At 33.0% G+C, this 24,880-nt stretch overlaps 1 long non-coding RNA gene across 37 annotated transcripts in view; it reads left to right on the top strand.

The window, feature by feature from the left end:
• LOC148629152 (uncharacterized) overlaps positions 1-14,079 on the top strand; it is a 129,893-nt gene extending 115,814 nt beyond the window's left edge. For 35 of the 37 annotated variants that reach the window (XR_015915178.1, XR_015915189.1, XR_015915187.1 and 32 more), the window contains 3 exons: positions 7,941-8,070; positions 9,095-9,187; positions 12,788-14,079. This is a non-coding gene — a long non-coding RNA (uncharacterized LOC148629152). The remainder of the gene's footprint in view (positions 1-7,940; positions 8,071-9,094; positions 9,188-12,787) is intronic. The other 2 variants (XR_015915147.1, XR_015915161.1) reach the window with 1 other exon arrangement.
• Positions 14,080-24,880: the final 10,801 nt, after the last annotated feature.

Below are 24,880 nucleotides of genomic sequence, written 5' to 3'. Positions count from 1 at the left end.
TACTTGAAACATTAGTTCAAACAGCTCATGTTAAAGTAGAGTGAGAATGTTGTATTATATTTATTATACCATTATTTGTGGATTTCAAATTTTTAAAATTGAATATATCTGATTGTAAGACATCTGTGTTTTACTGAGCTTGCTAATTTATTCTGATATGTAAGCTTCTCACTTGAGGTACTCTACTGCTGAAATGGGAAACATATGGTTAAAAATGACACTTTTTCTTCACACTTATTGTTAGTTAACTAGAAGTAGGTTATTTTGTGTTACATTCATTCCATGTATTTTATCATTTTTTGTTTCACATCCTGTAGAAATTGATCTTGTCTTCCAACTAGCGATATCATTTCTTTGGTCAGATCAAATTGAATATGGTCATTTTCAGGAATTATAGTGAAACTTCTCAAAGCTTAACTACTAATAAACTGCAAACTTAACAATAAAATGAATGCTACATTACAGTGACGGAAAATTTGTTATTTTCTTGTGTAAAATTAACAAAAAATGGCAAGTAATGTCTGAAATCATATTACTGTCTAGTGGTTCTGTTTGACAGATTTTACAGTACTAATTCCTCAAGTGGACAGATTTTCTGTTCAATCTGTGAACAGGGAACAATTGCTTTTCATCCATTTTCTACTGTCAATGAATTATTGATAAATATGTTCTAATAAAGATTTAGTCTTCTAATCTACAAAACATTTTTGGGGTATTGAAGTTACTTTAATCATTCCTGAACAGAATCAAGAATATGAAACAGATAGACAAGCACAAACCTGAAAATTTTATTTAGAACACAATAATGAATACTTTTATGTTTACATTTTATCTTCTATCCTGTGAATTAAGATTAGTGTAACATATTTTCGATTTCCTGCTAAGTCTTTGAGAAACATTTTCATTAATTTTTTTTAGCTTAGTGTATTTGGATGTTGCTAGAGGGGGGTAACTATTGAAGTATTCATTATGATAATACCTCCAGTCTGTTGTGAGTGGAAAAGATTAGCAGGGTACACAGCCACATCTGTCGTTTTCTCACAAAATCAAAAGATCTCCTCAAATCCTTATTCCACTTTAAATCTCCCTGTCTTGTTTATTTACCTTTTAACTGAGGCAATTTGTTTTGTGTCGGAACTGATTGTGTATTAGAAAACTGTCAATCTGGGTTGAAATCAATTGTAATATCATTGTCAGCTAGGAGTTAGGCACCAAGGCCCTGGTTCTATTTCTGCTATTTTTCTATAGTCATTAGCATGGTTAAAAGTTGATTTTGGGGTCAGCACTATTGACCAGAACATGGTCTGACCAGAGACTTGACCTCTCTAATGGTCAGTCATCCCAGGTTATAGCTTTGAGGATACTTGTTTTATGTCAACCATAACATAATTATAACTGATAATTCATAATTAATACATACACTTTGATGTTTTCATGGTCTACTTTGATATATAGGTATTTTTCGCTAAAATGATTACAGGACAATTTAGATATAATTTTGTATAAATGGTATGAATTATTCAGGTGAATAAAAATTTAATGAAAATTGTAATTGCATATAGGGAACAAAAATGTGATATTATTTAGTTTCAAATAAATATGGATTTCATTATGATTTTTTCTTAGATGACCTTGAGTTTTCTCCTTTAAATCACCCCCTTGAACTAAATTTTATACAAGTTAGTAACAATAAAATTAATGCACCCCTCTTCCCCTTTTATAGGAAAATTCATTATTTTCTTGTGTAAAATTGACAAAAAATGGCAAACGCACCCTGCATTTTCTGAAGAGCCTCAGCTGGCACCCCTCGTTTTCAAAGTTTCTTGATCTGGCCTTGCATTAATCCCTCCCAAATACTGTTATCCTTTCTGTCTGATGCTTAGGGAGCCAAACAGGATGTTAGCTGTCTGTCTGCCCCTTGAAATTGTCTTAAATATTAAATGAAAATATCCATGTAAACTAATGTGATATAAGGCATTATTTTGTATTTTAATTTCAAAATTGTCATTGTGCTTACATAGAAGTAACTGTTGGGAGTTGAAGGCAGCTATCAATGTGATGTACTTGAAGAATGTACTTACTTATAAAGCTAACTTACTTGATGAAAACCATTTATCTCCATACTGTAGATCTATTGATGGCATTCAACTGTCTTGAAACCTTTTATTTAAATTGAAAAAAACAATTTCAAAGTATATATTTATGTCATCTCTTAAAAGCCAAAAAAAAGTTGTTTTGAGAAGTAGATATAAATACTGTTATCTGGAATCGAGGACAGGAAAGAGTCAATCAGCTTTGGATAGGTTTTGTTTTAGATATCAATGCACCAAACCAGAGATGTTAACTTAGCCAGTTGACAGATAAGAAACATTTGATTTGCACTTTGGAAGTTGTGTATATACCTAGACCATCAAGAATCATGAAGTTTGCCTTTGATGTTCTGTCAGAGAGAAAACTTAAAGATGTCTCCTTCTGTTATAGGTTTTCACCAATCTTTTTGATAATTCACACAGAAGAAATTAGATACATGCCGTTATAAATGTTTTTTTTACACGTCTTACATATCCTAATGAATTATTGATTCAAAGGATCAAACAATTTATTTTTTTTTTAATATTTCTTTTGGAATCATGATCACGCTTCTAGCAAAATGGAAAAAGTCATTTTATTCAAGATACTGGATAATAAGTCACTGATTCTATCAACATTTCATTTCCGGATTGGAAACATCAAAGAGTTTACATTAGGAATATAAACTGATTAATTGTAGTAATATTATGGTAAATTATTATCAAATTTTCTGTTAAGAAGTAAGGATTCTTTTTTTTTATGAAAAAATGTCTTTGATTTGTTGCCATTGTTGTGATTACAGTAACATAGCACTTAGAATTAATATATTTATTTAAAATATTTTTTATTCATTGATATTTTTATCAAATGTATTTCATTTAAGGGCAAGCAAACTTGAATGTTCATGGCAGACTGTAAAACTGATCATCTAAAATATACCAGAAACAGGGGGTTATGATAAACAATTTGGACAATTTTAAAAGTGGCAATAAGTTATGGAAATGTTACTGTCTGTCTGTCTGTCTGTCTGTAACACTTTAGTGAGCAGGCTAGAATCAAACACATTCAAAATATAAAACCCTGTAAGTTTTTGGTGTGATATGTTAGTGGCCAAGGTTGAAGGATATTTTTAAATAGCTTAGAGAATGATACACTTCTAATTATGGGCCAATGAAATCTTATTTTGTTCAATTTGTTACCATTTTATTGATCTGACAGATCTTAGCTGTATTATATATTGATATTGGTATTTTGTGTGTTGTTTTTTTCTTAATTCTACAGTCTGTATGTATTGTAAATGTTTTTTACTCAAAATTGTCTGTTATACATTAACAAACAAAAAAAACACTTTAGAAATGTCGTGCAGACTAATAAAAAATACTTTCAATTATTCTTGTAAATAGGCTGTATGGGGCAATTATTGCAGAATTCTTTAGATTATTATCACAAGAATTGATCATCAATTTAATTTGAATGGGTTGATATTTTAAAACAGGTCAGCAGGTTTATGAACTTTTATCCCCAAATTTTCTCAGTCAGCACATAGCTTTATGAATGGTCTGTGTCGCATTAGGGCGATCGACAGCTGAACACAATCGGTGACTTTTTTACGACCAGTTACTGATGCCTATTTAGTACAATCGGCATTCACATTGAACTAATAGAAAATAATCCTTTAAATATAAATGTTGACAATTGACTTCTATGTGACCCCTACATATGATAATTGTATATGTTCTCTTATATATGTGTTCTTTGGTTCAGGTGAGGTAATTGAAATAGCCATTATTACTTTTTGAATATTAGATGAATTTTAAGTCAAAATGGGATGTGTAATGATTATGGTTGATCGGAAAGTTTTATATATTATTTACTGGTAGTAATGTTTCTATCTACCTTTATATCGACTTTATGGTAAATCTGCACTATAGGTATCAAGTATTCTATCACTAACCTTCCATTACTTCAATCTCACTTTCTTCAGATGTAATAATATGACCATCTTCTCACCAATAACCATAGACTGATTCAACACCCACCCACCCCCCACTGCAACCACCATCCGTTTATGTTTGAAAAGTTTCAGTTGATTACATAGCAGCAGAAACTGGAAATCGCTGAAGCACCCACCCCCCACCCCCTTTTTATGTTCTGGTTAGTTCTTTATTCCCCCTAAATTTTCTTGTGTCGTCTTCATCCTTTCAGTATTTGATTATTGGGTTTGTAGATAATGGTTTGGTTTTCTTGTCTGGTCCTTACTTTGACAAGATACAATGTATGGCTGACTCAGTTTGAAAAAAACATCATTGTGGAAAAAACTGGGTCATATCTTACATGTCAAAGGCAGCAATTAGATTTACATCAAAGTTATGACTTCAGTTATTGGAAACAATGCAAATTAAACAGGCTTTATGTAAAGTAGTGGTGAAGTTTTAATGAACTAAAATATGGCTGTGTAATGGAAATGTCCATTTTTGTCATGGTAATGTTACAGTTACATACTTGTAAGCTTTATAAGGATCATTTGATCCACCAATTCAATATATATTTGGGTGGCATTTGCTAATACCGCTATGAAATGATAACCTTGAGTCAAAACCATGTATTATTCTCTGAAGAATTGATAAAAAAGTTATATTTGTTCAACAATTTCAAATTATCAACTGATAAAATTCTTCAAAACAGTAAATGTGTCATCCAAAGTATGAAATATTAATAAGAGCATCTGTTTAACAAGGATTCCTATCATTATAAATGGCTGTCTCATGCTGTTTCTCAGCTTATCACAGGATTGTGTTTATTTCCAAAATTTAAAATAATTAGCACTTTCTGTCAGGTGACTGTTAAGTTAATGCTGGGTCTGAAAGTGGATCAGAATTTTTATCCAGTAGATATCTATTGTAATTTATTTTGTAAGACATAAGCAAATGGCCTTCACCTTATGTCATTTTCTGCCTAAAACCTTATGCCCTTGGCCTTTAATCTTTTATATATTTTATGACTTATTATGAATTGTTATGAATTAATTGGTTTTTTTATGATTGAAGAGAACAAAACATACTGACAAAGTTGAAAAGCATATTCTTCACATCAATGTAGAAATAAGTTGACTTTATGAGGTTATAATTACTATGTCCTCTTCATCAGAATTAGTTATGGTTAAGAAGACGTGTTCATTCTAGTACTAATATAAAACAAGCAAAAAATATTTAAAAAGTTGTCTAAACCTAAGATATATGATAAAGCACTATACTTAATCATTTTGCCAGCAGGATAAGATCAAATTTTGTCAATTATATACCTCAATTCCAGAATTTAGCCTAAAGAAGACAAGTTTTATGAATAATTAGATGGATAAGAGAAAATCACGAATTTGGTTGTTTTAAGAATGATTCATTTGAATGCAGGCCCTTCATCAAATATTGATAAAATTATGTGTATTGGATAGCTAACGGCAACTCAATACTCAGGATGACTGTCAATTCTGACGGTCACACTCGGTTAATACTGAAACCGATTGGCAATGAGTAACCAACATTTGTCATATAATTGAAGCTCATCATGCAAATTTGGATTCATCAAGAAAGGAAACTGAAGTTTTGTGGGGTTTCGCTCCACTACACATTTGTCATTTGTTATTTGAAGATTAAAAGTTGGCTTTTTGATCTGACAATCTTAATTATGATCTATTTGCAGACTAATATAAAGTTCCAATATCCTAGAAATCATAAAAGCTAGCTTTATACCAGTTCATAATGGTAAAGTACGTGTAAATTTTGTTTCCTCAAAGAATCTTCAAAACATAGATTTCATTCCATATTCATCATAGATTGCCATTAAGATATCTTTATGAGGTGTAATGGCTTAATTGGCAGTATGCAAATTAGGCTTTTAATTATGAATTTTTCTTTTACACGATAATAGGCAATCAGTGTGGTTATTTTCCAGGAGAATTTTTACCAGAGTTTTCATTTCCTAACATCCTAAGATATCTGATCATTGTAATGATCTGTTATTTGTTTAATGTAGGAAACATTTTTTAGTTTTCAATAATTACAAAGATAATGCTAATGTATGAGCTTCCTATTTATTGGATGAAAAGAACAGACATTTTTGAAAGCACATTTATGGTCAGAAGTCAAAGGTCAAGGTAACTGAAAGGGCATTCAGTCAAAAACCTAACATGTCCTTAAATGGCTGTCATTTAAACTACACAAGAATACACAATGATATGATTGTATACCTTCACATAAAATGAAATATTTTAAGACCACCTAATGCCTGTCTGAAGATAAAATTGATGGTAGGTCAAGTTATTTATATCCAAAAATACATCTTAATGCCATATAACATAATTCAAACATTTTACACCCTTGGATAATAAAACTTAACTGATTGTGCTATAAAGCTGGCTATAAACTTTCTATCAGGATTTTGGATTAAAGATGTTCAAAGATTTATTATCAGATAAAAGTGCTATCTGTGCAGTTTCTGTGCCAACCACCTTGCATCATGGTCTGGGTTATACATGTACCTGAACATTGTATGTATATGTTATGTTGTCAGAGTCCTGTTACATGTGATTGTTTAATATTCAAATTAATAAACACAACATTCCTTTTGTGCATTGAACAACATTTTTACTTGAATTTTTTTAACAGTAAGGTAGTGAATTTAGTAGGTTTCAGTTTTATTTTTGTTCAGTGGAACTCCACATGCCACATGTGGATTTTTTTTCCATAATGTACTTGTATTGGATGTGTTTCATGTAACTATAAGTACTTTGCAAGTATCATGACAAATACCTGTGTCATGGTGGCTTATCTCTGTAATAAGCTCATCAAGTACATCATACCAAAGGGGTGGCTGTAGAAATGTCCTTACTGGGGGGCATTTGAATGAGGGTCTTCCTGGGCTATTAGGTTTGACATTATACCAAATCATTTATTTCTCCCTCAATCATAGATGGGGGTAACTACACAGCCTACTCTCATGTCCTCTATCTACTTTTACACATGTGTTAATCAGTTTAATGAAAGATCTTCGGTACCTATCAAATAAACACATAATGTATATGTAAAGCAAGAATATAATCAGTTTATTGGGGAAGTACATATAAATTTCATCAGGAATAAAATTAAATCTGACTGTATCCTGATTTAGAAAGGGGATTTCCTATTCTATTCATGATATTGTTGTTCCACAAATTATTTATGGCAATTCCAACAGTTTGGAATATGTGATATAAATAAAGACCTTTCCAAACATTGTTTTCTGCTCAATAATGCATGCTTTAAAAAAAATTGCTCTCTCACAAATTGCACCATTCATAGCTGCAGGCTTTGCGACTCCATGTGACTAGAACATCTGTGTTGCTTAAAGTCAGTGACTGTCAGTTTAAATCTGAGTGCACCTCTTGTAATGGCAGCTGTATGAATTACTATGTAAATCTGTCTTTTCTAACTGGGTTAAATCCCAGCAATATTGTAATAAGCAGTGGCTTCATATTCACTTTACACAGGTTCTTTGCCTAATTGAGAAAGAACATATGGTCAAATGACTTGAAAAAACAAATAATCAAATATACTGTGAGAAAATTAATGATTTTTGTCAGTTTCCTATGAAAAATGTGCTAATTGTGAGTCAATGCTTGCCATGTCTTCATTCAGAAGTTACACCTGAAGCAAAATCACATCCTTTTTGGTTTAAGACAGCTGACTTTTTGAATCCTTTTGAAATATCTCTAAAAATAAGTTGCAAAAGGAGTATTTGATGTTTAGTCGAAAAGTGGGTGAAGACTCTTATCAGAAAATTTTAAAATGCCAAGTTAGCACCTTTAAATGCAGACAATGATTTTGTAATTTTTCCAGGTATTAAAAGATGAAAGAAAGCATCAAATGTCTGAAGCCTACAAACAAGCAGTCAAGGTCAGTCAGAGCCAGATTTCACATGAAGCATGCAGCCAAGAGCTATTTTAGTGGTACCAGATAAAAGTACTATGTAAGAGTTGGGTCAATTATCAGACTTTGCAAATTAGTCATTTCTGTAGTATTCCACCTAGGAATTCCAACATAACTTCGGGTGTAACCTATAGTCTAATAGCAAGTGCTCTGGCACACGACTGGTGGATTTGTATTACAAGGTCTTCACCTATCTTTAATAGTTTTATAAGTTACATGAAAAATGTACACAGATCACTTAACCCTTTGTTTTTTTACAAGAATTTATAGAGTTAAAATTAAAAAAAAGGCAATATAGAGGTAAAAGATGCTACAATAAAATTTTAATATTCCTGACATGGTTACATGTAGTAGATAAGGAGTTATGGCATTACAGAACTAAGATGATAAAACTTATGTTTCATTCCAACTTTGTTAAAGCTATTACAGTAATTTTGATAATAAAGAAGCCATAAATATCAATTTAAGTATATTTATATCTCATTTGACTGGAAGGATTATGTATCTATTAATTATTTTTATAGACACAGGTAGAATGCTGTCTTCATAACTTCATCAAAGCATCAATTAACTTTGGGGAGTTGTTCATTTTTTTTCTATTATTAGGCAGTCTATAAAGATTTTTGATTCATTTAAGGATTTTCTTATGAAGGTGTTTTACTTTTTATAATGTGACACAGAAGACATGGTATATGAATACAAAACATTTTAGACATATTTATGCAAGATCACCTCAGTAGACTACATGCCTTTAAATTAACTTTTAGAGTATTGATGGTATCATTCATGCAACCCTAGACTATAGTTCTAGTCTTCTGTTATATTCAGATATCCAAAGGAGTGTTTAGGACTGTCATACCAGGCATGCCCCATCCCATTTTTTGTTGCTGATAATATTGGTTGAAATGAGGAGTGACTGTGCTCACCCCTCTTGAGTCAGTCAGGGCACCTTCCTGATCTTGAATTCCTGAAACCTCCCCTGAAATCTTACACAATTTACTTAGCCAGTCATTAACCATAATCTGTATTGAAGGACCATTTCTAACCATATTTCTTAATTTCAGAAAGCTCAACAAACTTTAGGATAAAGACATGTTACCTCAGGTGCAGGGTACAATGTATTGTCTATGTTGGATAAGGATAAAACCATTTAATCTGTAAGTTTATGTGTTATCTCATTCTATCTAAGCCAAATGATTTCGTTTGTTTTAAATGTTTTAGATGATGATTCCATCAATGTTAAACAAATTGGGTTTTTTATTCAAGGTCAGATAGAGTTTGTTGTACTAATGTGGCTTCTTCAGAGATTAAGGCTTCTTCTTTACTTGCTGATATTATATTGTGAATCTGTTTCCTTGGTACTAAATAAGTTCCTATCATTAAAACTGGTAACCGAGATCTGCTTAAAGATTTATTCAAATATTTAGTGGCTAGAGTTGGTTGACACCTTCCTTGTTGGTCAGTTGACAGTATCAAGATCCTTATGGGGGAGAAAACTTGAGATTCCATGTTTTAAATTGGCAAAATTCTAAAGCAATGACAGGCCTTACAATCATTGACTTCAACCAGCAATGGTCTCAGTCCTCACAAAGTCTTAAGTTTTTACTACTTGGCATCAAATTTAAAGAACATTGGCCTCCCGATAGAATGGTAGATGTACATAGGTCTGAATGATGGATGGGAACTTTGATTTATTATATAGACCTGCTTAGAGTTAGGTAGTAAAAGTCACATAGAAAAGTCCCCAGACATGTAATATTGTCATACCAGGGAATCACCTGGTATGTTAGGTTAGAACATTGAACTTACAAATCATTCATGGAAAGAAATAGTCCCAGTTCATAATTCAGAAATTGGAGTATAGTCTGAAAACAAAAATTAGCACATGGTACAAAAGAAAAGTCCCCATCAATATCCATGCATTAAATTGGCCCTATACATTGAATAGAAAGGCCACAGTACAGGGAATAGACAAGATTTGTCCCTATTAAAATGATTGATTCAAATTCCCATTTACTTATGAAGTCGATGAACTCTGAAGTGTTTTTTATTGCTCAGGAGATCAACAATTTTTATGGATATTTTGGTAAATATCTGTAACCTCAAGTCATGAAGACATATAGCATTGTCAAGTAACACCTCAGAGACAAATAGAATATAACTTAGAACATTATAACAATATTAAGTACTCAGCTTTGCCAATCTTTCTCCTAGTTTCCATACAATTCTACAGAAATCACCAGACTTTTGTAGTTAAGACATTCTAATTAGGAACTTATATTAGAGATAAACAATAGTGTTGCCATATTGAAAGGCTATTGAGTACTGTTGGTACTTTTAAGGATACTTGCTATTTGCACAGATGTGTAGAACTTGATTTATTTTATTATTTTTAACAGCAGTGCATATGACGTAAAATGCTATGTTTTTTGACATTTGGTGGCATTTTGGATTTGTATTTTGATATTCTAAGGCCAATGTAACTTGATCTTATGGTATTGATAAAAGCTGTATTAATCATAAGGAATTGGGTATCAAATTAAGTAATGAATAAAAATTGTAAGAATACAGAAAGCTTTGATCAAAGACTCATTATATAATGCTGAATTTGTCTAACATAGTTATCATTGGGGTGCACTTATTCCATATTTTCCCAGTTGATGGAAAATGTGAAATATTATACTTGCAATTAACAATTGATCCATTTTTCATACAATTATTCATGAAAGTTTTTTCTTGCTTCCAATTATACATTGTTAACCTGTAAGTTTAATATGTAGCCCTATTCTGTTTCAAGATACTTTCTACTCTGTTCTTTTCAGGACTGTAGTGCCTTATACTGTAAACTTATTAATTTTTGCAGTCTACTAATTCTCTCTATTTTCGTGATGGACAGAAAAGTACAAACAATAGTACAGTGGAAATTTACTTTTTACACTTCATTTATATGACTGTAATCATTTTTGGCCAGGTTGCTTTCATGCAAATCAGCTTATAGATTGTTGAATGTTGGTTGGGCGGGCAGGCAGGGAAAATATTTATACCCCATGCAACAAAGTTGCAAAGGGTATAATGTTTTTGACCCATCCGTCAGTCCATCATCAGTTTTTTGCACTTTTTTCTAAACGCTTGCAGATATTGACATAATTTTTGGTATATAAGTTCACCATGATAAGTTACAGGTCAGTATAACTTTTGTTCTGCTCCGATGATTTTTACCGAAATTATGGGCTTTGAACTTAGCAAAATTCACAAAAATAACAGTTTTCTTTTCCGGACTATTTTTATAAATGCTTTACAGATATTGACATGATTTTTTGGTATATAAGTTCACCATGATATGTTACAGGTTAAGTGTACGTTTCATTCCGCTCTGATGATTTTTACCGAAATTACAGGCCTTGAACTTAGCAAAATTCACAGAAATAACAGTTTTCCAGACTTTTTTCAAATGTTTGGGGATGTTGACATGATTTCTAGTACAGAAATTCAGCATGATAAGTTGGAGGACAAGTTTGTAGTTGGTTCTGCTTCGATGATTTTTACCAAAATTACGGGCCTTGAACTTAACTAAATTCACAGAAATAACCGTTTTTCAGACTTTTTTTTTCTAAACACTTGCAGATTATGATATGATTTTTTGTATATAAGTTCACCATGATAAGTTACAGGTTAGGTGTATGTTTTGTTCCACTGCAATGATATTTACTTTGGATTAACTAAAACTCAAAGAAATCACAGTCTGGAGTTTGAAACTACCATTCTGAGTAACAGAATTTAGTTAGAAGATGAAAGTCTAAAGCTTAAAAAACACTCTTATTCCTTTTTTATTTGGGTCCTTCTACATGTATTTCTCTTACAAACAAATTTACTTGAGTATCCAACATGGGGACGTGTGGGGTATTTGAGCATGCTCACTAAGGTTCTTCAATTTCATAACGTTTTTTTTTTCTCAGCTGCTATAAATCACAAGCACTATATATTTGGTAGGCAACCTGAGTATGGAAACCCATATTGTGGAATGCGATTTTAGATCTGTCACACTTCTACTTCCTGATAACTGACTTTACAGCAACCCAACCATTTCAATCTTTGACACATTTTTTTAGACTGCCAAAATTGATACTCACAAATATCTCCACTTAACAGAATTCTTGAAAATTATCAACCACCAAAACTGACATTTACAGTATCTTAAAGGCTTGGCTGTTTGAAATGTAAAATATGGTTGAACGTTTTAATTCATTGCTTTTTTAACAATATGGTATACATCAAACAGTTTCACAACTTTTTTTTTCCTTTTTATCAAAAACATAAATACCAGTTCTGTAAAATCTTAATAGACAACATGATTAAGCAGATGATACTAAAAACATAGAAATAGATAAGTAATTGACTGAGTCTGTTGACTTCTGGATCAATTGTACTTAACACTGTGACCTTGGCCTCAACAGTTGTTCTAATTTCCCCCTTAGCTGTGTTCATCTGGTGTAATAAAATGAAAGCAGGACCTGGCCCTAGTAAAAGAGAAATTCTGTTATTTTTGAACAATTGATAGGAGTGAGTTTCATGTCTGTATCTTTTGGCAGGGATTAAACCTATCTTCAGATTAGAAAAAAATCTGTAGATTTACTTCTCCTATTCCACAGTTATCGGTTATCGAGATTGATGAAAAATGGATCAATAATTGTGCTACAGGAAAAAAATGTTGGTTATTGGCATATATCCTGATAGATTATCTTTTTTTATGTTTATAGGCTGATGTGCTGTACATTCTATGCGGTCTGTTCAGTGGTACTTCAAAGGTTGTTGTCTACTGCCAGTATCTGATGAAAATCAGGCCTTAGCAGACGTCATCCGAAAGTTAAAATTCAACCTTGACATTTGAAAGTTTTATGTCATCATTTTATAATTGACAAAACATAAATTGAACAACAAAAGTATATTTGCGTCAACAATGTAAATGAAATAACGCCATCGCTGCAAACAGTACACTTAACTTAAATATCGGTGAAAAATGATTGTGGGATTAAAGCTTGGTGATAGATGTCAATATTTAACCAGTATGTAATCCCCTGCAGTCGGTGACAAGCCATCAATGTAGGGTTAAGATCTTTTTCCATTAAATTCAACTAAAAATTGGCTTGATTTGCATTTACACAAACTGTTGTAATCAGGTTATATAGACTTTTATTTAGGAGTCTTATGATTTTAAATCTTTGAGAGCTGCTGTGACTAGAATGAGATGGTAGATGGTTTATGTATAAATGTGTTAGAAAACTGTGTCAGAATATTGTACCAGCTTCAGTAATATTTTCAGTGTATTTGATTTATTTATAAATAAAGGTGACTATAGAGAAAAAGTTTGAGTTTGAGATAAAATTACAAAAACATCTCTTTTTGGTTCTTTTTGGCTTCCAACCATACCAATATTGGTGTAATTTCTGACACCTCTTCATACTAATTCCACAAAAATTTAATGACATCAAACTGTTCCTTTTTTTTTTAGCTTATCCAGTACAAAATGTGGACAATAAAGGTTTACATGAAAATCTTGTAATTTTCATATGTAGGCTTGATGTAGTATTTCTTTCCGCATCATTAATACAAATCATGTTCCCACAATGTATATATATCGGTCAGATATTAGTATCCTTTATTTATTACATATCTATAGACCACATCCTGGCCAATCTTATATAAATACTTAAACAGTGGTCAGAGTCAAGTGGACTATGTTTATTATCTATGTACTTTCCCTTTCCATGGATTTATCTGTCCGGTATAGAAGTCATCTTTTTTATTTCTGTGTTTGGAAGGCGATATTTAACAAAGACGTATTTTTCCATAAAAAAAAATACATATAAGGTACTTGTTATCTGATTATTTAGAAGAATAAAATGAAACTGTCCGTTCACTGTGAAATGATGATATTGTGTATACATAAATATTATGGTTCATTCTATTAAGCTCATTAGTTTCTGGTATTGTAAGAAGAGGTTGGTGTCATGGTTAAAACAGCAGAGATAAATTAAAATATAGAAACAAAGTTACCAACCTAATAACATTCTTCCTCTGTCAAAACATCATTTGGTATGCACTTAAGGAGGTAGACCTAGGGTAAGGGACACAACTCTTAAAAATTATTGAAATGTTTGTATTCTGCATTTAACATCAATTTTATGTAAGCATCTTATTAACTTGGATTCATTTTATTCTGCTTCAAATAAAAGCTTGAGAGGCTTTGGTGAAATTGAATATGATACAAACATATCACTGATTTCATGAGTTATGCCCTTACCCTAGGTCTACCTCCTTAAAGGATACGCTGGGTATCTCCTGAACGGTGCAGTGGGATAGCTAGGTTTTGCTTTATAAACAAGGAACCATGGGATTGTCTGTTTGAATATTAAACTTGGCATAATGGGATAGCCAGATCAAAACCTTTAAACGTGACATAAAGGGATAACAAGAAAGGACTCATCAATTTACTTATATAGCAATCATTTGATGAAACAACTACATAATGTACTGGTACAATATACCACCAAGGGCAAATCTACTTGCCCTAGATCACCTGGTCCTAAAATGCTGGTACCAGTGCATGTTCAAACCTCAGCCAAAATAAACATGTTTTGACAGGTTGTAGATATGGGCTTCAAATCAACATTAAAACACACCAAACGAAATGTTATGGTTCAGAAAGAAGCAACATGCCTCTGTCCGAACAACAATCCTTAATGATCAAGGTGAAGACAATCTTTAATTTTCTACATTCCATTAGGAATGTGTTGGCAATATACTGTAGCTTAGCCTAAATAGCACTTAATTATAAAAACACACAAGTCAGAAACAGCTGCAGAAGAAAATTTTCTCACAAAAATTAACTCTGTCTAATTCAACTGTACTTAATATCATTAATCCCATGTTGTGTCAAATGAAAATTATTAATTAGTGAGTGAACTTTCTTGGTTTTATGGTTGTGATGCAGTATTTAACTCAGCAGTGCCAGAAGGCCAAAAAAAATACACCATCCTGATGTCATTTCCTGTAGACAAGTTTGGCTTGGCTTCAGATGATGCTAAAATGCTTTACCTACCACTAATAGGTGATTTAGATTTAAAATTAAAAAAACGGGGACTTTATACCCGACATGTCGAATCGATCGATGCGATCACCGGGTAATTGATAGGTAAGCTCTGTTATTCGAACACTTGTCGATCTAACTCATGAAAAAGATTGATCCTTGAATTTGATCAGAATTTCCTGTTCTAAATCTGATTGATTACTGATTGGTTTAACAAAATATTTGAATTTAACTGCATTAAAATGGAGAAGAGGTATTTTTCAGACATCTTAAATTATTCCTGACTAATGAATTGCACGATGTGGTAACAACCGGTCACGAAACAGTAAATATCGATCACTATAAGTCATCAAAATCATCGGTATATGTTCGACTAATAGAGCTTTTCAATCGGTTACCATTTGATTTGTGACCGATTAGTGATTGGTGATCAGTTTTGTTCGATCAGTATTGTTTGTTTTATATTACACACTCTGGAGAAACTGGTGAAGATCAGAGCAATTTGATTTTCAATCTTGATATCCACTTGTTAGTATTGGAATGTAAATTTTAAGTCCATGGTCTATTTGAGTCTTAGGTTGGCGTTGTTACGAGATAGTCTACTACAATGGGGAGTTTCAACGTCCTTGACTGCCCTTACGGATCTCCCACGGAAGGTAATATATATATATATAAAGATCGTCATATTGTCATGAAACATTATTTACATGATATATCAGGATAAGAACTTAAATATGGTCTTTATAGTCCTTGTCAAATTCTTGTTCCCATTTGAAAGCTTTTGCAATCAAGAACATTTTCTTATCTTAGTTTTAACCAGGAGAAATATTAAGTACGAACTCCAAATGATTATCCCTTTATCAGGGCTGCGTTTACTTATACAAGACGTTTCTTTTCCTAGTTTGGGCAAACCATTGATAATTCTGTCTATTACCTAGTTTGGGCAAACCATTGATAATTCTTTCTATTTCCTAGTTTGGGCAAACCATTGATAATTCTTTCTATTTGTCCATGAAACCTCTTCCACAACTTGCCACCAAAGACAATGTGACTAATTTGTCACTTTTACAGCCTAAGGGCTGATAATACATATCCCATTCCGGAGGTATTACATGCTTATTTGACTTGCTTCTCAATTAGCATATTTACATTTAGGCAATCTTACTCTTTTGCTAGTTGGCATTCTATTAGCACTTGGTCTTAGTGAAGAAAAAAAAAACAGACTGTCTGAACAAAGTCAAGAGATATCGACCCATGATCTTTAAGTACCAAGTACAACCAAACAGATTTTTGAACATTCGCCAACTACCCACAGGACGTTGTCATTTTACATAAACGTGAAATGGTCGTTTAAATATCATGGACTATATGTATTTCACTTTGATAAAAAACCAAATAATAAGAAAACAACTTGTAAGAATTGTTTGCTTTTATCCACGTATGTTTTAATAGTGTTTGATATCAACCAAAACGTACAGTGTTTTGCCGTTATTGGCCTTTAATGATTCTATCACATCCATAAATATGAGGACACAAGTGTTAGTGCCCGGGGTAGTGTTGACAAATATTTTCTAATAATTGTTATGATCAGAGGAGGGAGTTTAAGTATGGCCACAATCGTTAACAATCTCTAGATATATTCATTGACAGAATATTGTCAATATTAATAATCAAAATGGTAGTATACCAGCAGTTATACTTACTGTTATTTATGGGTACAAGTAATCATATCATGTATGTACCGGTCAAGCTAGATAGAAGTCATAGCATTGGGTTCGATCATTTCATTGGTTCATGTTTATAGTCAGCTTTTAATTAATATGATAACAGAAGGTCTCAACCTAATTTTCACTATTTTTCTAGATATCTCTTTCAGAATTCCTCACGATCCTGATATTGGTTTGGAATTCATCATTTACAAAAATGACTACCGAATATAATAGAAATATAATGCCTCTTAAAGATGACTGTTCAAATCGTGCACATTCCAGCTTAAAATTGTAAAAATGTGCATGTTTACTTTCTATTTTTATAAGAACTCGTATTTTTAAAGTCATTAAAAATAGCTCTTTATTTTGACAGGTAGACAAATATATTCTCTTTCATGTACAAATGTTTGGCTGTGAAGTGTAGATTCGGTAATATATCAGATGATATTTTATAAAGATTAATTGTATTTATGAAAAAAGTAAATTATTCTCCTTTAACCCTTCTTATTTTTTATACTTCGATCTTGTACTGATTGAGTGACAGATTGTTTTTCCTTTTACTGGAGTCACGAAGTTCAAAAATATACTTTTCGTGCATGATTCTCTTGAAAAAATGGGAAAGATTCACGAATTCGTCAATCTCGAGACATTACGCAATGTAATGTATTTTTTATTATCATATTTATATCTTATGCAAATAAAAATGTATAGTTTTCTATCTTGCACCTTTTCAGACAAAGACTATTTATACATATATTTCATTTCCAGTAGATCAGTAATTAAGAGACATAAAATGTCTGTTTCCTTGTATTTAAACGCGTTTATTTATTCTTGAGCGATAAAAGCATCAGAGTTGAGTGCACAGGCGTAAATTTTATTAATTTTGGTGAATTTGTGTGACCCATCCGTCAATGTCCGCAAACAGTTCAAAGGGCATTGAAATGTAGCCTTTTTTCACACCGCGGATATGATTCGTTATCAGTTTTTGTTGTGGTTTGAAAGCTGTGGCTGCTTAAATTGGGTAGCCGAAATTCAACGAGTGAAAGTATTCCATACTGAGAACTGCTTAAGTCTCTAATATTGTTAGCGACTTCTTGCACTTAACATTCGAATAATTATATATTACTACTCCACATTATGCTGCTGATCAGAGCCGTGTTTACCGTCTATTCTAACTTCATACGAGATCAAAATGTATACATCTTTAATATCATTCACATGTGTTCTACGTGTGTTTTTGCCTGTATGAAACGGGAAGTTTACATTAAAAGATTAAATGATCGGTTAGCATCGAACTAAATGTAATATTACCCAGTTTCCGATTCAGACACATGGGCTCATTACAATTGACTATATAGGTCATAAACATTACCAGGACCCCGAAATAGTCATTGTCAGTTGTTTTATCTAGTTCCTAATCTGGTTCTTTGGTCAATATCACAAGCCACCCAAAGATCGCTAAAAAGTTGAGATAAACTTGTGGAACGGAAACATAACCCGCACTTCCCGGCAACCAGTTGTTTTGATTGAGAAACATTCCGGTCATCACGGTTACGAGAGAGTAATCATATCAAGGAAACGAAGATTCTAGCGGAAGTCACCCGATTTTAGAGCATATTATATTTGTGCCATTTCGAATGTTGAAAGCAAGCCAAAATCAGTGGCATAAAATATTTAACAATTAACTATTTTGAAGACTTCAGTCTTTGATTATATTCTACTGGTTAGAAGAAATTCTGTTGTTTTGGTAGGTCATTAATAACAGCAACCCAACAGGGTCATGTGACCGTTTCTTCAATTTTCAGCATCAAAACTTATTTTACACGCTGTATCACGGAAGAAAAAAATTAAAGTGTAAACTTTTAAAATCTTTCAACGACGAGACTAAGGAAAAGGCAGACTAGTAACTCATAGTAATTTTTAAATATAACTTAGACTACAGACATTTAGAGACAGTAAGACAGCAGTGAGAACGTATGTCTAGAAATATGACCATAAAAGGTCCAAGTACTATCCTATGTGTCTGGTTCAGAGGGCAAGAAATCCGTGTCGGTGATGTTTATGATGTAATTTGTCAAATTTAAGCTTACTTCAGAATAATTAGTATTGTTTATGAAGTTTTTATAACTATTTTACTGTAGTGTCCCATCTTTTTGCATTACAATCCGTTGGATATTAAATCAATATTTGTCTAGGCGCTGATTTTATAAGATATCTGCACTATTTTCTCGTTCAAATCAATTGCGTATGTACCTAATATACCGGGGTACATGTGATTGGATCGGTGCATAGTGTGTACTTCTCCGATCGAAGACTTTATTCCACGCATTGTTCCAATTCTCAAGTAGATGTTTTGCGGCTTCCGGTGATTTTGGTAGAACGACCCTCTTATGTGAAACCAATTCAGTACCAATCGGGGGACTGAAGATATTTTGAATTAAAGATAGTTTTGACGAGTTACTCAGGATGCAATTTAGGTCAACACTATTTGGGACTGGGTTAAGATTGAGAAGTGAAACTTGCACGTCGTTTCGTTTGGTTTCTTTTGCATGATAAGTTATATAACTCCTAGATACTTACTATATATGCCCAAAATGGTTGCTCGGTTATTGTATATTGACAACGTCCAAGTGGTCATTGACTGGGCACAGCAGTTGATTTACGCAACTAACTAACCTGTTTGGGCAACCGCCAGTTAACATTTGGCAAACTATTTGACTTTCAGGTGTAAATAGTACAATATATTTACAAATAAATATACCCTTAACACGTAAGTATCTATTACTTTATTGGCGAAGATGTGGTATAGATGTTGACCTACCATAATAAAAAGAAATGCCAAGTTATCCCTATCAATTAACAAGCCATGGAAGAGCAACGAACTCCACAGTCGATTCGAAAAGTAGGTCGAACGCAATGCATGCAGGTTGGATGGATATCCGGTGTAATGTATCTAAATACTGGAATGTCATGTGTGTAGATTCTGGTTTGACGTACGTTTAGCTCTACGAACAAATTGATTACAATCTTTAGTTAACATTAGACAAGCAGGTCAATGTCCACCGTGAAGATAATTTACCATCTAAGCCCTTTTTAAGATCGAAGCACAATTAAAAATTTCGCTTCCCGTTGAATTCAGTCGGTCCTGATTTCTATAGCTTTGAAGAAAATAAATATCTTCATTTTTGTGACTTTTCAGTATAAGCCCATTATTTTTTTAATGTTTCTGTGTTCGATAACGCGCTGATTATGCAAGTTTGATGTATCACTGCAAAATAATGGGCAACGTGCAGTAGTTCTGATCCATCTTATCGACATGCCTGACTTAGAAAATGCGTTAAATTCTATTAGATAATAAAGTTATTCCATTTTACTACTTATGCGTGTATCGCCTGTCTTTTATTGAATTATTTGACCACGTTTACTTAAAAAATGTGTAGATAATATCTGGTTGTTGTAGTGCCGAAATACTGTGGAATTGGCGTTAACAATAATGACCACGAAAAACGATTCGATTATAAAAAGGGTTTCTAACTACGTTCATATTGCAGCTGTCTAGTTCATCAAACTGCCCTCAAACGGTCAAAGGGTTAAGAAGAAAAGCCAGATTTTAATATTCCATGAACGCTTCCTTTAATCACATGTGACTTGAAATAGACGATTTATCATGCATGAATTAAGTTAACAATAGGCTGATGTCCATTTACAACGATGTCCGTTCTGGGCCATTAAACTGTTCAATAGGGTATGCGTGTGATCTTTCCCCAAAACATCACTATTCGGTGTCATGTAAGTCCCATGCTAAGAAAAGACATGTCAATACCCCAATTACTGTCTTACGTTCGCACTGATTTAGAATAATTTATTTGTTTAACTTGTCGCAGCGTTTACGTAAGAGAGTCATCGATTTTGTTGAAAACATGTACACAATTAGTTTGCTATTAGGCTTCGACAAACTTGTTTATTAATTCAAGGTCGGTTGCTGACTCTTCAAGAAGTTCCGGGTCGTTCTGAAAAAATAGCTCAACAATCGAGAATGAAAACTTTTAAAGCATCTACAAAACATCAAAACTCTTCGTAAAATTTCATACACGTGGCTGTTTATTCGCCTGCCACAAGGAATCGTTTGTAATTCTGTAAGTGGAATCTAATCGTCGGTCCGTCTTGTGTCAGTGCAGAACGGGATCATTATTTCAACGAAATATATCAAGACCAGCTGTTAAGGGCAAGTACCAAAAATTTTAGAGTCGTTTCTTACCAAGTAATTGACTTTTCTTATCTCCTTCAAAATATTTGTAATTTCCTGCCGCAGTCACATGACATGTTCCATAAAGTCGCGTGTTTTCATGCTAAGATAGTGGGGCATCAAGGGGAAATTTGCAATTGCAATTTCATTAGTCTTGGGAAAGGTTTGAGGGCAAGTAGTTTTCAATTATATAATATTAATAAAAATATATATATATATATATATATATATTCCATTTCCTATAACCATTTGGCTGACTCCGTCACGAATCGTTTTCTGAGTTTCTGCTTAGCATATCTAGAAAGAGACATTCCTTGGGTTGACATTTTCATGCTGATGAGGTTGTTGTTGCTTTGACATATACACCATACCTATTCTCATTATAATGATAGGTTTGATACTGAGCTTTAGATAAGTTTGGTTAAGTGTTGTAAAAAACTAAATATGTCAACTGAATATGTTTTTGGGCGTTTAATTTAATATTAATATATTAGACTTTCTATCTGTCCGCAAGAAACATACCGACATTAGCCTACAATGAAACTCTCCTGCTTAACAGTGGAAGTGCAACCTACACCGCTCCTCTTCGCACAAATAACCGGAACGTACTTCCTCAACAAATAGCATATGGCACGCGAATTCATGCCGTCGACAGCAAAAAATTTACTTTTTAAATCAAATATCGGATGACAAAGATGTTGATAATATCAGCAAAACTAGAAATGTACTTGATGTTTAATGTTTAACATATGGAGGAAGTTTATAACTTAGAGCAGCGACCGTTTATTGCTTGTCTCTGAAGTAAAGTACACAGACAGCTGGGTCTCAGAAGATGAGTTTTGATGTCCGAAAATATCAGTAATTTTCACTTATGGACCTCACTGTGACGTTTAGTTGGTTTTGTTTGTTTTTGTTTTTGTTTTTGTGTTTTGTGTTTTGTGTTTTGGTTTTTTTTTTTTTTGGTTTTTTTCTGGGGGAGGAGGGGTGGCCACAATCTATGATGAATTTGTAGATAATATAAAGATTTGGTAAATGATCGTAAGGTCGGTTAACCGATCCGATACAGATAGATATCGCATTAACTTGTAGAAATCGGCTATTGTTCTAATTATTGGTAGAGTTGAACAGTACGCTATAAGGGCAATCTGAAGAATATCAATAATTGTTTAGTTTATCCGGAACTTTGATGGAAAATCGACTTAGTAATTGGTTTCCTTACATTATTAGTTCATCGCTTGATCGTTCGGGGTTGAGGACCGATTAGCTCATCGTTCTAAGTCTCATTTACTTGGTCACCATGGACTATCTTTCTTTACACTTATCTTGTGGACTTGGTATCTGACTTGAATAAAGAAAAGTATGGTATCGTTGGTACTTACATGCATATGGACACCACAATAAGTTGAATTAGTAAAGATGTATACCCAGTATATATTTACATCAGTACAACGCTTTCCAAAGCAAGACTGCTTGATGAGTTATTGAGATGATTCAACCCAATCACCCTTTTTACTGCAGTCGTCGGAAACGTACTGGGAAAATAAAATTTCCTTTTTTTCCCAAATACAGTATGATGTGCGATGATATACTAGTATAATTGTTTCACGTAATAAACTGGGTAACCAAATATACCCATTCAAGAAAATGCAAATTAACCAGAAATATGCAAATTTGCCACGCGTTGAAATTTGACCGTTCAAGCCTAGTTGTGGGTACATACCACCTTGTGTTATCACTATTTTTCCAAAATGGCAATTTGACAGAAAACACTTCAAAAGGGGGACGATATTTTCACATTAGTTATAATACAAGCACCATATGTTACCGTACCGAAATGCATCAGGTTACAACACAATTTTATAGTCGTTTCTTGGTATATAAGGCGACACATACCTCGGTAACATTTTGTGATTTGTACTCGGGGACAATACGTGATACTGTATAGGTAATAAAATTCTATTTACCATTATAAAAATTTCATTAAATATTCACAAATTATCTCGAATTGTAAATTACATACAGTTCAGATCAAACGTCCACCCGACATCTGTTTTCAACAATTTACTCATGTTTTCGTGAAAAACTTTCGTCTAAATCAAAGTATTTGTAATGGGGGCGACAGATGGTCGATAAGACAAATAAGTCAAAATTGAAGCCCATTCGTGTTTGTGTAAGTGCCGTGCTGTGGTTTTTCGACAGGTGTTTTCGACAGTTATGAAATATAAACGGTCCCGTTACCTGGTTATTATTTCCAAAAATGGGTATTAGTCGCGAACCATTAGTCGTGTGCCTCTTGTTCAACTTTCCTAATATGTAAATGCTCGTCTCTTTGATAAACCCGAACGACGATGACCACGTAAACAATTCATGAAGTGCACACTCTATTATTTCTCAGCAAAAGTTTATTGTATGTTTAGACTAGTATATACTACAAGTCATTTTGAACGAAAAAAATGTAAACCCCTGTAAATTTAAAAGAAAGTTTTGGTGTCGTCGGCCGACTTTGCACTTATTAACGTGTAACTCTCAACCCCCTGGACCCTTCTAATGGAAAAAGCAGTTGAACCTTATCACTTATTTTTTTTTAATGTTAAATATTTTTATATCATAGGGAAAAGATTTATTTCAGAATATTTTGATAAATCTGTCATTTGCAATAGTGTCTTGTGATTGGTCGATTAAACTTACAGCTGTCACCAGAGTCGCGTGCCCTGGGTCCTTCATTAAGAAAATTGACACCAAGTCCTGCACCTGCTCGTGACGTCACAAGGGTCCTTTGAAGGAGTATTTACCAATATTTTGAATGTTTTGCATGAAGACAAGGTTACTTACGAGTTGCAAGTTAAAGTGAGTTTCATTAAATAAATTCAGAAACTTCTTTCATCTACCAAAAATGATGCCCGAAAGACCTCGGAAATTTTCAAATAGATTGTCGTGAAATTATATTTCTTGATAATTTCTGCGACCCTAACTTAAATCTTACCTCCATTTCCCATAAAAACAGTACCATCTGTCGTACCCAAATTCTTTTGAGAACCCTGTTTACCTACCAAAATCAATTGGAAAATCGAATTTTCTTATTTGGTTAACAAAATAGGTACCTCCACGCGTCTTGATTTTAATAAATTCAATCACATGATTTTAATTTAATGGAAAGAAAATGACATTTGATTTGTTGGAAGCCCTTTTTCAATTTAAATAGACACGTGCGTTAAAATGCGTTGCGTGTGCTCTTTGAAATGTAAATTAGAACAAGTCGCGTGCCGTAATTTGCCTAGGGATAGAATTGCTGCTGTAATCTAGGTGTATTCAAACCTTTCCCACGAACCTGGTGTCAGCTAGCTAAATAATTTGTTCAACCAGTACGTGCTCGCAGACTTGTAGCATTATCAACTACTCAAAATATACAAGGTTTTGGATGAGTTGAGAGTGTTCTGGTTCTGCAACTTATCACAAATTATAGAATAAATGAGTCATGCACGCGTTCGAAGACGAGCTAGAAGTAATTTTATTTCTATATTTTCACAATATGACTCATTATATAGAGTATGCTAAAATTCACAGAAATATAAAGTATTCTTTACGTTTCAGTTTTCAATATTATAATTACAGGTATGTTTTCTTAACAATTAGAGATTATTTTAATTGTACATCTTTGTTTTTATTACAAAATGGCAACTACTTGTCTAATTGTCATACATGAATACGGTCGTAGTACCTGATATTCCTAGACTAGTCGACTCTAATGATCAAACTTGATAAATTTTGTGTTATTTCTGGTCTGATAAACACATGGTTGTTTAAGTCC

The sequence above is a fragment of the Perna viridis genome, chromosome 1, assembly GCF_037379345.1.
Source record: "Perna viridis isolate PV_CMFRI_1.1 ecotype Kerala chromosome 1, ASM3737934v1, whole genome shotgun sequence".
Lineage (NCBI taxonomy): Eukaryota > Metazoa > Mollusca > Bivalvia > Mytilida > Mytilidae > Perna > Perna viridis.
Note: the sequence above shows the minus strand (reverse complement) of the source record. Positions and strands in the feature narration are given on the sequence as shown.